Here is a 13,962-nt window from a genome sequence, read left to right on the forward strand (position 1 = left end):
TATAGAGGGCCATACTCCACCCTTAGTAACCAGCTATAGTATGCCACACTCCACCCTTAGTAACCAGCTATAGTGGGCCATACTCGGCCCTTAGTAACCAGCTACAATGGGCCATACTCGGCCCTTAGTAACCAGCTATAGCGGGCCATACTCGGCCCTTAGTAATCAGCTATAGCCGGCCATGCTCGGCCCTTAGTAAGAAGCTATAGTATGCCATGCTTCTCCTATAGTAACCAGTTATAGTGGGCCATGCTCGGCCCTTAGTAACCAGCTATAGTGGGCCATACTCGGCCCTTAGTAACCAGTTTAGTGGGCCATACTTGGCCCTTAGTAACCAGTTACAGTGGGCCATACTCGGCCCTTAGTAACCAGTTACAGTGGGCCATACTCCACCCTTAGTAACCAGCTATAGTATGCCATACTCCACCCTTAGTAACCAGCTATAGTATGCCATACTCCACCCTTAGTAACCAGCTATAGTGGGCTATACTCAGCCCTTAGTAATTAGCATTAGTGTGCCATGCTCCTCCCATAGTAACCAGCTATAGTGGGCCATACTCAACCCTTAGTAACCAGTTATAGTGGACCATACTCAGCCCTTAGGAACCAGCTATAGCGGGCCATGCTCGGGCCTTAGTAAGAAGCTATATTATGCCATGCTCCTTCTATAGTAACCAGTTATAGTGGGCCATGCTCGGCCCTTAGTAACCAGCTATAGTGGGCCATACTCTGCCCTTAGTGACCAGCTACAGTGGGCCATACTCCACCCTTAGTAACCAGCTAAAGTATGCCATACTCCACCCTTAGTAACCAGCTATATTATGCCACACTCCACCTTAGTAATCGGCTATATGGGGCCATACTCGGCCCTTAGTAACCAGCTACAGTAGGCCATAATCGGCTCTTAGTAACCAGCTATAGCAGGCCATACTCAGCCCATAGTAACCAGCTATAGCTGGCCATGCTCGGCCCTTAGCAAAAAGCTATAGCATGCCATGCTTCTCCTATAGTAACCAGTTATAGTAGGCCATGCTCGGCCCTTAGTAACCAGCTATAGTGGGCCATACTCTGCCCTTAGTCACCAGCTACAGTGGGCCATACTCCACCCTTAGTAACCAGCTAAAGTATGCCATACTCCACCCTTAGTAACCAGCTATAGTATGCCATACTCCACCCTTAATAACCAGCTATAGTGGGCCATACTCCACCCTTAGTAACCAGCTATAGTGGGCCATACTCGGCCCTTAGTAACCAGCTACAGTGGACCATACTTGGCCCTTAGTAACCAGCAATAGTGGGCCATAATCAGCCCTTAGTAACCAGCTATAGCAGGCCATGCTCGGGCCTTAGTAAGAAGCTATAGTATGCCACGCTCTTCCTATAGTAACCAGTTATAATGGGCCAGACTCAGCCCTTAGTAACCAGCTATAGCCAGCCATACTCGGCCCTTAGAAACCAGCTATAGTTGGCCATACTCGGCCCTTAGTGACCAGCTATAGTATGCCATACTACACCCTTAGTAACCAGCTATAGTGGGCCATACTCCAACCTTAGTAACCAGCTACAGTGGGCCATACTCGGCCCTTAGTAACCAGCTATAGCGGGCCATATTCTGTCCTCAGTAACCAGCTATAGCGGGCCATGTTCGGCCCTTAGTAACCAGCTATAGCGGGCCATGCTCGGCCCTTAGTAAGATGCTATAGTATGCCATGCTCTTCCTATAGTAACCAGTTATAGTGGGCCATGCTCGGCCCGTAGTAACCAGCTATAGTGGGCCATACTCGGCCCTTGGTAACCAGCTACAGTGGGCCATACTCCACCCTTAGTAACTAGCTATAGTATTCCATACTCCACCCTTAGTAACCAGCTATAGGGGGCCAGACTTGGCCCTTAGTAACCAGCTACAGTGGGCCATACTCAGCCCTTAGTAACCAGCTAAAGTGGGCCATGCTCGGCCCTTAGTAACCAGCTATAGTGGGCCATACTCGGCCCTTAGTAACCAGCTATAGTGGGCCATACTCGGCCCTTAGTAACCAGTTACAGTGGGCCATACTCGGCCCATAGTAACCAGTTACAGTGGGCCATACTCCACCCTTAGTAACCAGCTATAGTATGCCATACTCCACCCTTAGTAACCAGCTATACTATGCCATACTCCACCCTTAGTAACCAGCTATAGTGGGCTATACTCAGCCCTTAGTAACTAGCATTAGTGTGCCATGCTCCTCCCATAGTAACCAGCTATAGTGGGCCATACTCAGCCCTTAGTAACCAGTTATAGTGGGCCATACTCAGCCCTTAGGAACCAGCTATAGCGGGCCATGCTCGGGCCTTAGTAAGAAGCTATATTATGCCATGCTCCTTCTATAATGACCAGTTATAGTGGGCCATGCTCGGCCCTTAGTAACCAGGTATAGTGGGCCATACTTGGCCCTTAGTAACCAGCTACAGTAGTGGGCCATACTCCACCCTTAGTAACCAGCTATAGTATTCCATACTCCACCCTTAGCAACCAGCTATAGTGGGCCATACTCAGGCCCTTAGTAACCAGCTACAGTGGGCCATACTTGACCCTTAGTAACCAGCTACAGTGGGCCGTACTCGGCCCTTAGTAACCAGCTACAGTGGGCCATACTCGGCCCTTTGTAACCAGCTATAGCGGGCCATACTTGGCCCTTAGTAACCAGCTATAGTGGGTCATACTCCACGCCTAGTAACCAGCTATAGTATGCCACACGCCACCCTTAGTAACCAGCTATAGTGGGCCATACTCGGCCCTTAGTAACCAGCTACAGTGGGCCATACTTGGCCCTTAGTAACCAGCTATTGCCGGCCATGCTCGGCCCTTAGTAAGAACCTATAGTATGCCATACTCCACCCTTAGTAACCAGCTATAGTGGGCTATACTCAGCCCTTAGTAACTAGCTATAGTGTGCCATGCTCCTCCCATAGTAACCAGCTATAATGGGCCGTACTCAGCCCTTAGTAACCAGCTATAGTGGGCCATACTCTGCCCTTAGTAACCAGCTACAGTGGGCCATACTCCACCCTTAGTAACCAGCTAAAGTATGCCATACTCCACCCTTAGTAACCAGCTATAGTATGCCATACTACACCCTTAGTAACCAGCTATAATGGGCCATACTCCACCCTTAGTAACCAGCTATATTATGCCACACTCCACCTTAGTAATCGGCTATAGGGGGCCATACTCGGCCCTTAGTAACCAGCTACAGTGGGCCATAATCGGCCCTTAGTAACCAGCTATAGCAGGCCATACTCAGCCCATAGTAACCAGCTATAGCCGGCCATGCTCGGCCCTTAGTAAGAAGCTATAGCATGCCATGCTTCTCCTATAGTAACCAGTTATAGTAGGCCATGCTCAGCCCTTAGTAACCAGCTATAGTGGGCCATAATCTGCCCTTAGTGACCAGCTACAGTGGGCCATACTCCACCCTTAGTAAACAGCTATAGTGGGCCATACTCCACCCTTAGTAACCAGCTATAGTGGGCCATACTCGGCCCTAAGTAACCAGCTACAGTGGGCCATACTCGGCCCTTAGTAACCAGCTATAGTGGGCCATAATCGGCCCTTAGTAACCAGCTAGAGCGGGCCATGCTCGGGCCTTAGTAAGAAGCTATAGTATGCCACGCTCTTCCTATAGTAACCAGATATAGTGGGCCAGACTCAGCCCTTAGTAACCAGCTATAGCCAGCCATACTCGGCCCTTAGAAACCAGCTATAGTTGGCCATACTCGGCCCTTAGTGACCAGCTATAGTATGCCATACTACACCCTTAGTAACCAGCTATAGTGGGCCATACTCCACCCTTAGTAACCAGCTACAGTGGGCAATACTTGGCCCTTAGTAACCAGCTATAGCGGGCCATATTCTGTCCTCAGTAACCAGCTATAACGGGCCATGCTCGGCCCTTAGTAACCAGCTATAGTGGGCCATGCTCGGCCCTTAGTAAGAAGCTATAGTATGCCATGTTCTTCCTATAGTAACCAGTTGTAGTGGGCCATGCTCGGCCCTTAGTAACCAGCTATAGTGGGCCATACTCTGCCCTTAGTAACCAGGTACAGTGGGCCATACTCCACCCTTAGTAACTAGCTATAGTATTCCATACTCCACCCTTAGTAACCAGCTATAGTGGGCCATACTTGGCCCTTAGTAACCAGCTACAGTGGGCCATACTCAGCCCTTAGTAACCAGCTAAAGCGGGCCATACTCCACCCTTAGTAACCAGCTATAGTATGCCATACTCCACCCTTAGTAACCAGCTATAGTGGGCCGTACTCCACCCTTAGTAACGAGCTATAGTGGGCCATACTCCCCCCTTAGTAACCAGCTATAGTAAGCCACACTCCACCCTTAGTAACCAGCTATAGTGGGCCATAATCGGCCCTTAGTAAACAGCTACAGTGGGCCATACTCGACCCTTAGTAACCAGCTATAGCGGGCCATGCTCGGCCCTTAGTAAGAAGCTATAGTATGCCATGCTTCTCCTATAGTAACCAGTTATAGTGAGCCATGCTCGGCCCTTAGTAACCAGCTATAGTGGGCCATACTCAGCCCTTAGTAACCAGTTATAGCGGCCCATGCTCGGGCCTTAGTAAGAAGCTATATTATGCCATGCTCCTCCTATAGTAACCAGTTATAGTGGGCCATGCTCAGCCCCTAGTAACCAGCTATAGTGGGCCATGCTCGGGCCTTTGTAGGAAGCTATAGTGTGCCATGCTCCTCCCATAGTAACCAGCTATAGTGGGCCATACTCCACCCTTAGTAACCAGCTATAGTATGCCATACTCCATCCTTAGTAACCAACTATAGTGGGCCATACTCACCCCTTGGTAACCAGTTATAGAGTGTCATGCTTAGCCCTAAGTAACCAGCTATAGTGTGCCATACTCCACCCTTAGTAACCAGCTATAGTGTGCCATACTCTACCCTTAGTAACCAGCTATATTGTGCCATACTCCACCCTTTGTAACCAGCTATAGTGTGCCACACTCCACCCTTAGTAACCAGCTATAGTGGGCCATACTTGGTCCTCCTTACTAACCAGCTATGGTGTGGCATGCTCTACCCTTAGTAACCAGCTATAGTGTACCATACTGTGCCCTTAGTAACCAGCTATAGTGTACCATACTGTGCCCTTAGTAACCAGCTATAGTGTACCATACTGTGCCCTTAGTAACCAGCTATAGTGTACCATACTGTGCCCTTAGTAACCAGCTATATTGTGTCATGCACTGCCCTTAGTAACCAGCTATAGTGTGCCATACTTTATTACCAGTCATGGTGCACCATGCTTGGCTCTCAATAACCAGCTATTGCATTACTTGCTGTGCCATTAGTTACCATGCTCGGCCCCTGTTAGATTCTTTATTGCCGTCTGGCAAGATTCTTCTCTCTTTTTGCCCTGATGACCATTGTCACTGTGACAGAAAATAATGGGAAATCGAAAATATTGAAGTTTTTCCATGAAGAGGAAGTAAGGGGAAATCTTCCATCAGAGACACCCATTCAGGTGACAATTACAAGGGGATCCCCTCACATTGAAGAGACCCCCTCTCACTTCCTATTGTGTCTCTGGAACAGGAAGTGAAACAAAATCTCCCCAACGGGACACAGATAGCAAGAAAATAAAAACAAGTGCTTGAATCATTCCTTTCTCTATCCAAAACTAAAAGTATATTTTAGGTTCTAGCTATCCTTTAAGTCACCTTTTTATTTTAATCTTTTTTTTTAATTGTTTGCAAAAAAAAACAAAAAACATTTGCACGCTACGTTGGCAAGGATTTTCTGTCCTGTTTACTGAAAGCAGTTACTTTTAAAGTTCACAACGTTCTCTTTGTCCAGAAATGCTGAGCCAGTGTCTAATCTGTATTTGTAGGTTGATCTTTCACCGCGGGTCTCGGCGCTCTTATCTGGCGAACACGTAGAGAATAACCTTGGGGCAGGAAAGCTGTTTACAATTATCGGAGAGGGAAATTTATTATTTATTGGAAGTGCAGGTTGAGCTAAGGGCAGCACGTGAACGGTGTTTGTATACAGAGTGTGTCATGCAGTGCATCATGCAGCCTGAGGGTGGTTGTACATAACATATGATGTGAGTCACACGAGGATATGACATCATAGTACAGGAATCCGATGGATGGACACAGAGGAGGCTGAAGAGATACCATCTGCTTTCTGCCAGTCTGCAATTTTATTTACAGTTACATAAAATTCATTTTCCCGGCGCCAAAGTGGCAACATACATACTGACAAGTATTTGTGACATGAAGGACTCGTTCACATCTGGGCGTAGCAAAAATGCGCAAAAACGCGCTAGAGTGCTTATTGGCACTCTAAACGTGCGTAGCAGTAATGCGTTTTGCCATGCGTTTTCCATGGAGCAAAATGCCCAAAACAGTGCAAAGATGCCCACGGCAAAATGCACTTGGTTCAGCGGCAAAATTTGGTGCATGGGCTTCTTTAGCGCATTTTTGAAGTGGAGGGAGGCCCATTCAAAAACTAGGGGAAAAAAATGATGTGGGCGGGAGCCAGTGTTAATTTTCGCACCAAACTTCGTTCTCGTTTTAGTCTAATGCCTCGTACACACGATCGGACTTTCCGCCAACAAAACCGTGGATTTTTGTTCGAAAGTTGCTAGCTCAAACTTGTCTTGCATACACATGATCACACAAATGTTGGCCAACAATTATGAACGTAGTGACGTACTAGACATACTACGTGGTTTTTCAGCTCTTTAGCGCCACCCTTTGGGCTTCTTCTGCTAATTTCGTGTTAGTAGAAGTTTGGTGAGTGTTGATTTGCGCTTTTCTTTTCGCGTTTTGCATTTAGCGCTTTTCAGTTCGTGCTTTTCAGTCCGTTTCTGAACGGCCGTTCGTCAAGAAGCCATGTTGCGGAATCGGAGGAGATAACGTGTTATTTATTATTGGCCTTGGAGTTATTGCTTTGACATTATTGTTTTGGTTGAATAATGATTTGATTTGTTATATTTTCTATATTTTTGGATGCATAGAATGCACTTTTTGGTTATGTTCTATTGGCTGATAGCATGTCTAATTTTATTTGTTTTCTTTTTTTAATGCACAATAAAAAAATTGTGTAGAATAATACTTGGCTATGTGTTTTACTTCAAATGACAGTTTGGCAGTTACATTTACAAAATACAATGTAAAATTGACAAGGAACACCAACATAGTTGTATCTTTGATCTTAAAACTACGGGATAATGGTGTTGTGGTAACTTGCCCAAAAAAAAAAAAAAGCATAATAATATTATTCTTGATATCACTAGAAAAAAAAGCCTTTGAAAATTAGTTGGCAATAATGGGATAATAATGAAGCAAAGCAGCTTCATTATTATCCCATTAAAGAAGAAGAGAATTGTGCGCTGCAATTAGAGATTTCCTAATTTGCCGCGTCACGAATGTTAATTCTCCATTACGAGCGTTAGTTTACAAGACCGACCGCTACTGGCTTGTCCTTACTTCCGAGCATGCGTGTTTGTACTTTTGTCCGACAGACTTGTGTACATACGATCGGAAAATCCGACAACACACATTTGTTGGCGGAAAATTTGAGAACATGCTAGCCAACATTTGTCCGCAGGAAAAACCAACAACAATTGGCCGATAGAGCGTACACACGTTCGGACTTACCGTCAACAACCAAATATCCAACATTTCCCGTCGGAAAGTCCGATCGTGTGTACGGAGCTTTCGTCTTTTGACTAAAAATGGCATTTTATTTTTAGTCCCATTTTAGTCTTCTGCAATTGTTTTAGTTTTAGACATATTTAGTCCACTAAGGCCCCTTTCACACTGGGGCGGTGGGGGCGTCGGCGGTACAACAGCGCTATTTTTAGCGCTGCTGTACCGTCGTTCTTGCAGCGGTATTCGGCCGCTAGCGGTGCGGTTTTAACCCCCGCTGGCGGCCTAAAAAGGGTTAAAATCCCTCGTACAGCGCAGCTATAGCCGCGGTATTGCCGCGCTGTCCCATTGATTTCAATGGGCAGGAGCGGTGAAGGAGCGGTGAATACACCGCTCCTTCACCGCTCCAAAAAATCGGTTTGCAGGACTTTTTTCACCGCCCTGCCTGCGCACCGCTTCAGTGTGAAAGCCCTCGGGCTTTCACACTGAACAAACAGCGGAGGCTGTTTAGGGGCGGTTTGCAAGCGGTATTTTTAGCGCAATAACGCCTGCACACCGCCCCAGTGTGAAAGGGGCCTAAATCTCTAAGTACATTTTAGTCATCTAAAATCGAATGCGTGTAGTTAAAGCGGAACCTCAGTCATTTTTTTTCATCTTTCCATCTATTAAATTATCTGCCCTTGTTGTTTTAAAGTGGAGTTCCATCCTAAAAAACATTTTTACATATTCACAGTCCTTTCACAGTATTAAGAAACATTTGGATGGAAAACGTTTTTTTTTACTCACCAGAAACGCCCTGTTGCTATGTAGTGGCTCCTTAATCTGCCACTTCCGGGTCCGCGGCGTTCTGCATCACTTCCTCCCTTGCCTTTGTATGATGACTCACATTTCCCAGGAGTCAGTGGGCAGTACTGTGAGCAAAAATCGCGTTATTTCCCTACAGGAAATGACACGATTTAAGGCGGATCTATCTATCTATCTATCTATCTATCTATCTATCTATCTATCTATCTATCTATGTTGCCATAACAACGGGGCGGAACCTTCCTCCGTCGCCGCCCATTCCTATGGCAACTTGATAAACAATCAGCGCTACGGCCACCAGAGCATCGCGCATGCACGAGATTGAGAGGTGCATGCTGGGTAACCTGCATGCACCTCTCCATCGCAAATCCAGGAAGAGGTTGCTATTGGGCTTCACATGCCCACAATCATCATGGCAACGGCCAGAAGAGGATTTTCTTAATTGTAAGTATAAAAAAAAAGATCTAATTCAGATCCACTAGCAAACATATATAAATTTTATTTCGGTTATTAATGCAATATGATGGGATAACCAAAAAAAAAAATTATGTGGCCGGAGCTCCGCTTTAACTTTAGATAGTAAAACATTTTTTTTCTGCCACTTAATACTCTATACAGCCCACTTCCTGTTTCTTGTCTGGTAAAAAGCCTAGGCTTATGACATCATGCACAGCTCTCATTCTCACTCTCATGAGAGTTTGCCAGGAGGGGGGGGGGTGGGTTGAGTCATAAGAGGGCCAATAAGAGCTGCAGAGCTGGGGGTGTGCCTCTGTGTGTCTGTGTCAATTCAGGAAGTGAACAGGCAGCAGCTTCAGCTGCCCACAGATAAAACGGTTGCAGCCAGACTAAGTGGAGGGAGATTTCTGCAGCATATTTGGCAAGTACAGAATCACAGTATATATAAAATAATATGCAAAGTGGTTGGAGGGAAGCTTCAGAATGGCAAAGATGTTTTTATTACAAATTATGTGAGCAGACTGCCGTTCCTCTTTAAATTGTAATGCATTATTTATTAAGCATTTCTCTACAATTTCCAAACTTATATAATATATACTGCTGGAGTGAAAAATGGAATATGTTATTATTTATGGTATTAAGGTTTGAACATGCACTACAGACCAGTGTTCATTTTGACGTCAAACTTCAATTTATTTTAGTCATACACTTTTGACTAAAATGCCATTTTAGTTTTAGTTGTATTTTAGTCATCTCAATTGTTTTAGTTTTAGTCATATTTTAGTTGACTAAAATAGTATTCATTTAGTAGACGAAAATGTTTTAGTCGACGAAAAACACTGGCGGCAGCATCATTTAGATGTGAATGGGGCAGAAAGGAAAATGAACAATGAACAATTTTCTGTTGTTAGCTCTAATCCAAAACCAAAGAAAAAAGTTTTGGCTTTAGATATACTTTAACCACTTCCTGCCCGGCCTATAGCAGAATGACAGCGGGGAAGTGGTTCAGTTATCCTGACTGCGCGTCATATGATGTCCAGCAGGATAAGCTGCGATCGAGCGCCCCGCGGGGGTGCGCAGCGCGGCGATCGGTGGTGTGGTATGCCAGTCTGAGACACCGCATCTCGGATCTAAGTAAAAAGCCCCTGATGGCGGCTCTCTACCACGTGATCAGCTGTGTCCAATCACAGCTGATCACAGTGTAAACAGGAAAAGCCGTGTATCGGCTTTTCCTCTACTCGAGTTGACAGATCGAGTAGATGAGAGCCGATCGGCTGCTCTCCTGACAGGGGGGGATCTGCACTGATTGATTATCAGTACAGCCCCCCCGAGGATGCCCACCCAGGACCACCAGGGATGCCCACCCATGGCCACCTGTGATGCCCACCCATGGCTACCAGGTAAGCTCACTAGGGATGGCAATCATTGCCCATTAGGGATGGAACTCTGTGCCCATCAGTGATGCCTGCCAGCGCCTCTGATCAGTGCTACCTATCAGTGCCATCTATCAGTGTCGCCCATCAGTGCCCACCAGTGCCACTTATATGTTCCCTCCAGTGCCACCTATCAGTGCCACCTATGAGTGCCCATCAGTGACACCTATCAATGCTGTATATCATTGCCACCTATCAGTGCCCATCAGTGCTGCTTATCAGTGCCACCTCATCAGTGCCCATCAGTGCTGCTTATCAGTGCCACCTCATCAGTGCCCATCAGCGTAGCTCCCAACTGTCCCTGATTTGGAGCAATGTCCCTCCGTCCCTCATTCCTCCTCATTTGTCCCTCATTTTGGTCTGATCTATATAGATGTATATAAAATACACTTTTTATCTTTCAAAAAGTGTTTCCCAGCGCTAAACCTTTCATCTAAATTCAAAATTGCTGCATTTGTAAATGTTAAAAGCCAATATAAAGGAATAGTAGTGGTAAAAAAAAGTCCTTGTGGATTTAATTAACCTTTTTTTTTTTTTTTGGTTAATTCTCCTTTAAGGGGATGTGTCAGGGGGCGTGTCCTATGCCTACATACATTTGCAAATAGGTGTCCCTCATTCCTATCTCAAAATGTTGAGAGGTATGCCCATCAGTACTGCTTATCAGTACTGCCTCATCAGTGCCCATCAGTGCAGCCTCATCAGTGCCCATCAGTACTGCCTCATCAGTGCCCATCAGTGCAGCCTCATCAGTGCCCATCAGTGCAGCCTCATCAGTGCCCATCAGTGCAGCCTCATCAGTGCCCATCAGTGCAGCCTCAGCAGTGCCCATCAGTGAAGGAGAAAACGTACTTATTTACAAAGTTTTATAACAGAAACGAAGAAAAACTATTTTTTTTTTTCAAAATGTTTGTTCTTTTTTTATTTGTGGCGCAAAAAAAAAAAAAAAAATACCCGAGAGGTGATCAATTACCACCAAAAGGAAGCTCTATTTGTGGGGAAAAAAATAATAAAAATTTAGTTTGGGTACAGCGTCGCACGACCGCGCAATTGTCATTCGAAATGTGAGAGCGCTGAAAGCTGAAAATTGTACTGGGCAGGAAGGGGTATAAGTGCCCGGTATTGAAGTGGTTAAAGTGGTTGTAAAGGCTGAAGGTTTTTTTTTTACCTTGTATGCATTGAATACATGAAGGTAATAAACCTGCATGCAGCAGCCCTCTCAGCACCCCTAATACTTACCTGAGCCCCATCTCGATCCAGTGATGTGCACAAGAGCAGCGGCTCTCCCGGGTCTCTCCCTTTTCATTGGCTGAGACACAGCAGCCGGAGCCATTGGCGGAGGAGAGGGCAGAGGGGGTGGACCAGTGAGGAGAGAGCGGGGGGGGGGGGCGTGCCAAGCCAGGCTCTGTGTGTCTTATGGACACACAAAGGTGGCTCGGGAGTGAGCACGCATATAGAAAGCAGCTTGCTATGGGAGCACTCAGCAGGGGGGAGGTGCCAGGGGACCCGAGAAGAGGAGGATCTGGGATGCTCTGTGCAAAACTACTACACAGAGCAGGTAAGGGTAACATGTCTATTATTTTTAAAAAACAATACATAAGCCTTTAAAGTGAAATTAAAGGCAAAAAAAAAAATAAAGGAATAAACATGTTACCCTTACCTGCTCTGTGTAGTGGTTTTGCACAAAGCATCCACGATCCTCCTCTTCTCAGGTCCCCTGCTGGCTCTCCTAGCACCTCCCCCCTGCTGAGTGCCCCCATAGCAAGCTGCTTGCTATATGCGTGCTCACTCCTGAGCCACCTTTGTGTGTCCACCGCTGGTGCTCCTGGCCCCTCCCCCTTGTCGATTGCCCCCAGCGTAAGCAGCTCCTGAGCCCCTGCTCTGCCTGTTCATACAGACACCGACCCCCCCCCCGGCTCGGCCCCACCCCTCTCTCTCCTCATTGACTCGCTGGCTGTGATTGACAGCAGTGGGAGCCAATGCTCTCTCAGCCAATGAAAGGCAGATTCCCCAGGAAGCCAATGCTCTCGTGCACATCGCTGGATTGAGAGGGAGCTCAAGTAAGGGGGGGCTGCTGCACACAGAAGTTTTTTGAAGTTTATGCAGAGACTGATGTGACTGGTTCAGTGTTCTCTGTACAGCACTGTACGGTATATGTCAGAGCTATATAAATGTATAATAATAATAGTGTATGACTGGAGGGAGATTAGAGTGTAAGCTCTTCTGGTCACTGATATGACTGGCTCAGTGTTCTCTGTACAGCACTGCGGTATATGTCAGAGCTATATAAATGTATAATAATAATAATGATAGTGTGTGACTGTTGTGGGGGCATTAGAGTGTAAGCTCTTCATCAGAGACTGATGTGACTGGCTCAGTGTTCTCTGTACAGCACTGCGGTATATGTCAGAGCTACATAAATGTATAATAATAAAAGTGTACAACTGGAGGGATATTAGCACGTAAGTTCTTCGGGTCACTGATATGACTGGCTCAGTGTTCTCTGTACAGCACTGCGGTATATGTCAGAGTTATATAAATGTATAATAATAATAGTGTGTGGCTGTTGTGGGGACATTGGAGTGTAAGCTCTTCTGGTGCAAAGATTGATGTGAATTTCTCAGTGTTCTCTGTACAGCACTATGGAATATGTCAGAGCTATATAATTGTATAATAATAATAATGATAGTGTGTGACTATTGTGGGGACATTAGAGTGTAAGCTCTTCATTAGAGACTGATGTGACTGGCTCAGTGTTCTCTGTACAGCACTGCGGTATATGTCAGACTTATATAAATGTATAATAATAATAGTGTGTGGCTGTTGTGGGGACATTAGAGTGTAAGCTCTTCATCAGAGACTGATGTGACTGGCTCAGTGTTCTCTGTACAGCACATCGGTATATGTCAGGGCTTTATAAATGTATAATAATATTAATAATAGTGTGTGACTGTGGGGGGACATTAGAATGTAAGCCCTTGTGGTGCAGAGACTGAAGTGACTGGCTCAGTGTTCTCTGTACAGCACTGCAGTATATGTCAGAGCTATATAAATGTATAATAATAGTGTATAACTGGAGGGAGATTAGAGTGTAAGCTCTTCGGGTCACTGATATGAAGGGATCAGTGTTCTCTGTACAGCACTGCGGTGTATGTCAGAGTTATATAAATGTATAATAATAATTATAATAGTAACAGTGTGTGACTGTTATGGGGGACATTAGAGTGAAAGCTCTTCATCAGAGATTGATGTGATTGGCTCAGTTGTCTCTGTACAGCACTGCGGTATATGTCAGAGCTATATGAATAAATATATTAAATCTATAAAAGGGGAAAATCCTCTCCTCCGGGGTCTATATTTGGAATTCAGGGACACGCGGCATCTATACGTATGACATCACTGATTGGCTACATGTTCCTCACGCGTGTTTTATTTACCATGTGCAGCTTATCCCAGGACTGGCTTACAGGAATTCTCATCTCCCTGACTCCAAACAAACATTACTCAGAAGACATGTGATATATGAATCACCATATGCCTCATTCACAGCCCCTCCTCCTTGTCTCCGCCCCCCTGACAACCTTCCCCTGACTCCTCCCCCACC

The sequence above is a fragment of the Aquarana catesbeiana genome, linkage group LG06 (genome assembly GCF_042186555.1).
Source record: "Aquarana catesbeiana isolate 2022-GZ linkage group LG06, ASM4218655v1, whole genome shotgun sequence".
In the NCBI taxonomy this organism is placed as follows: Eukaryota; Metazoa; Chordata; class Amphibia; order Anura; family Ranidae; genus Aquarana; species Aquarana catesbeiana.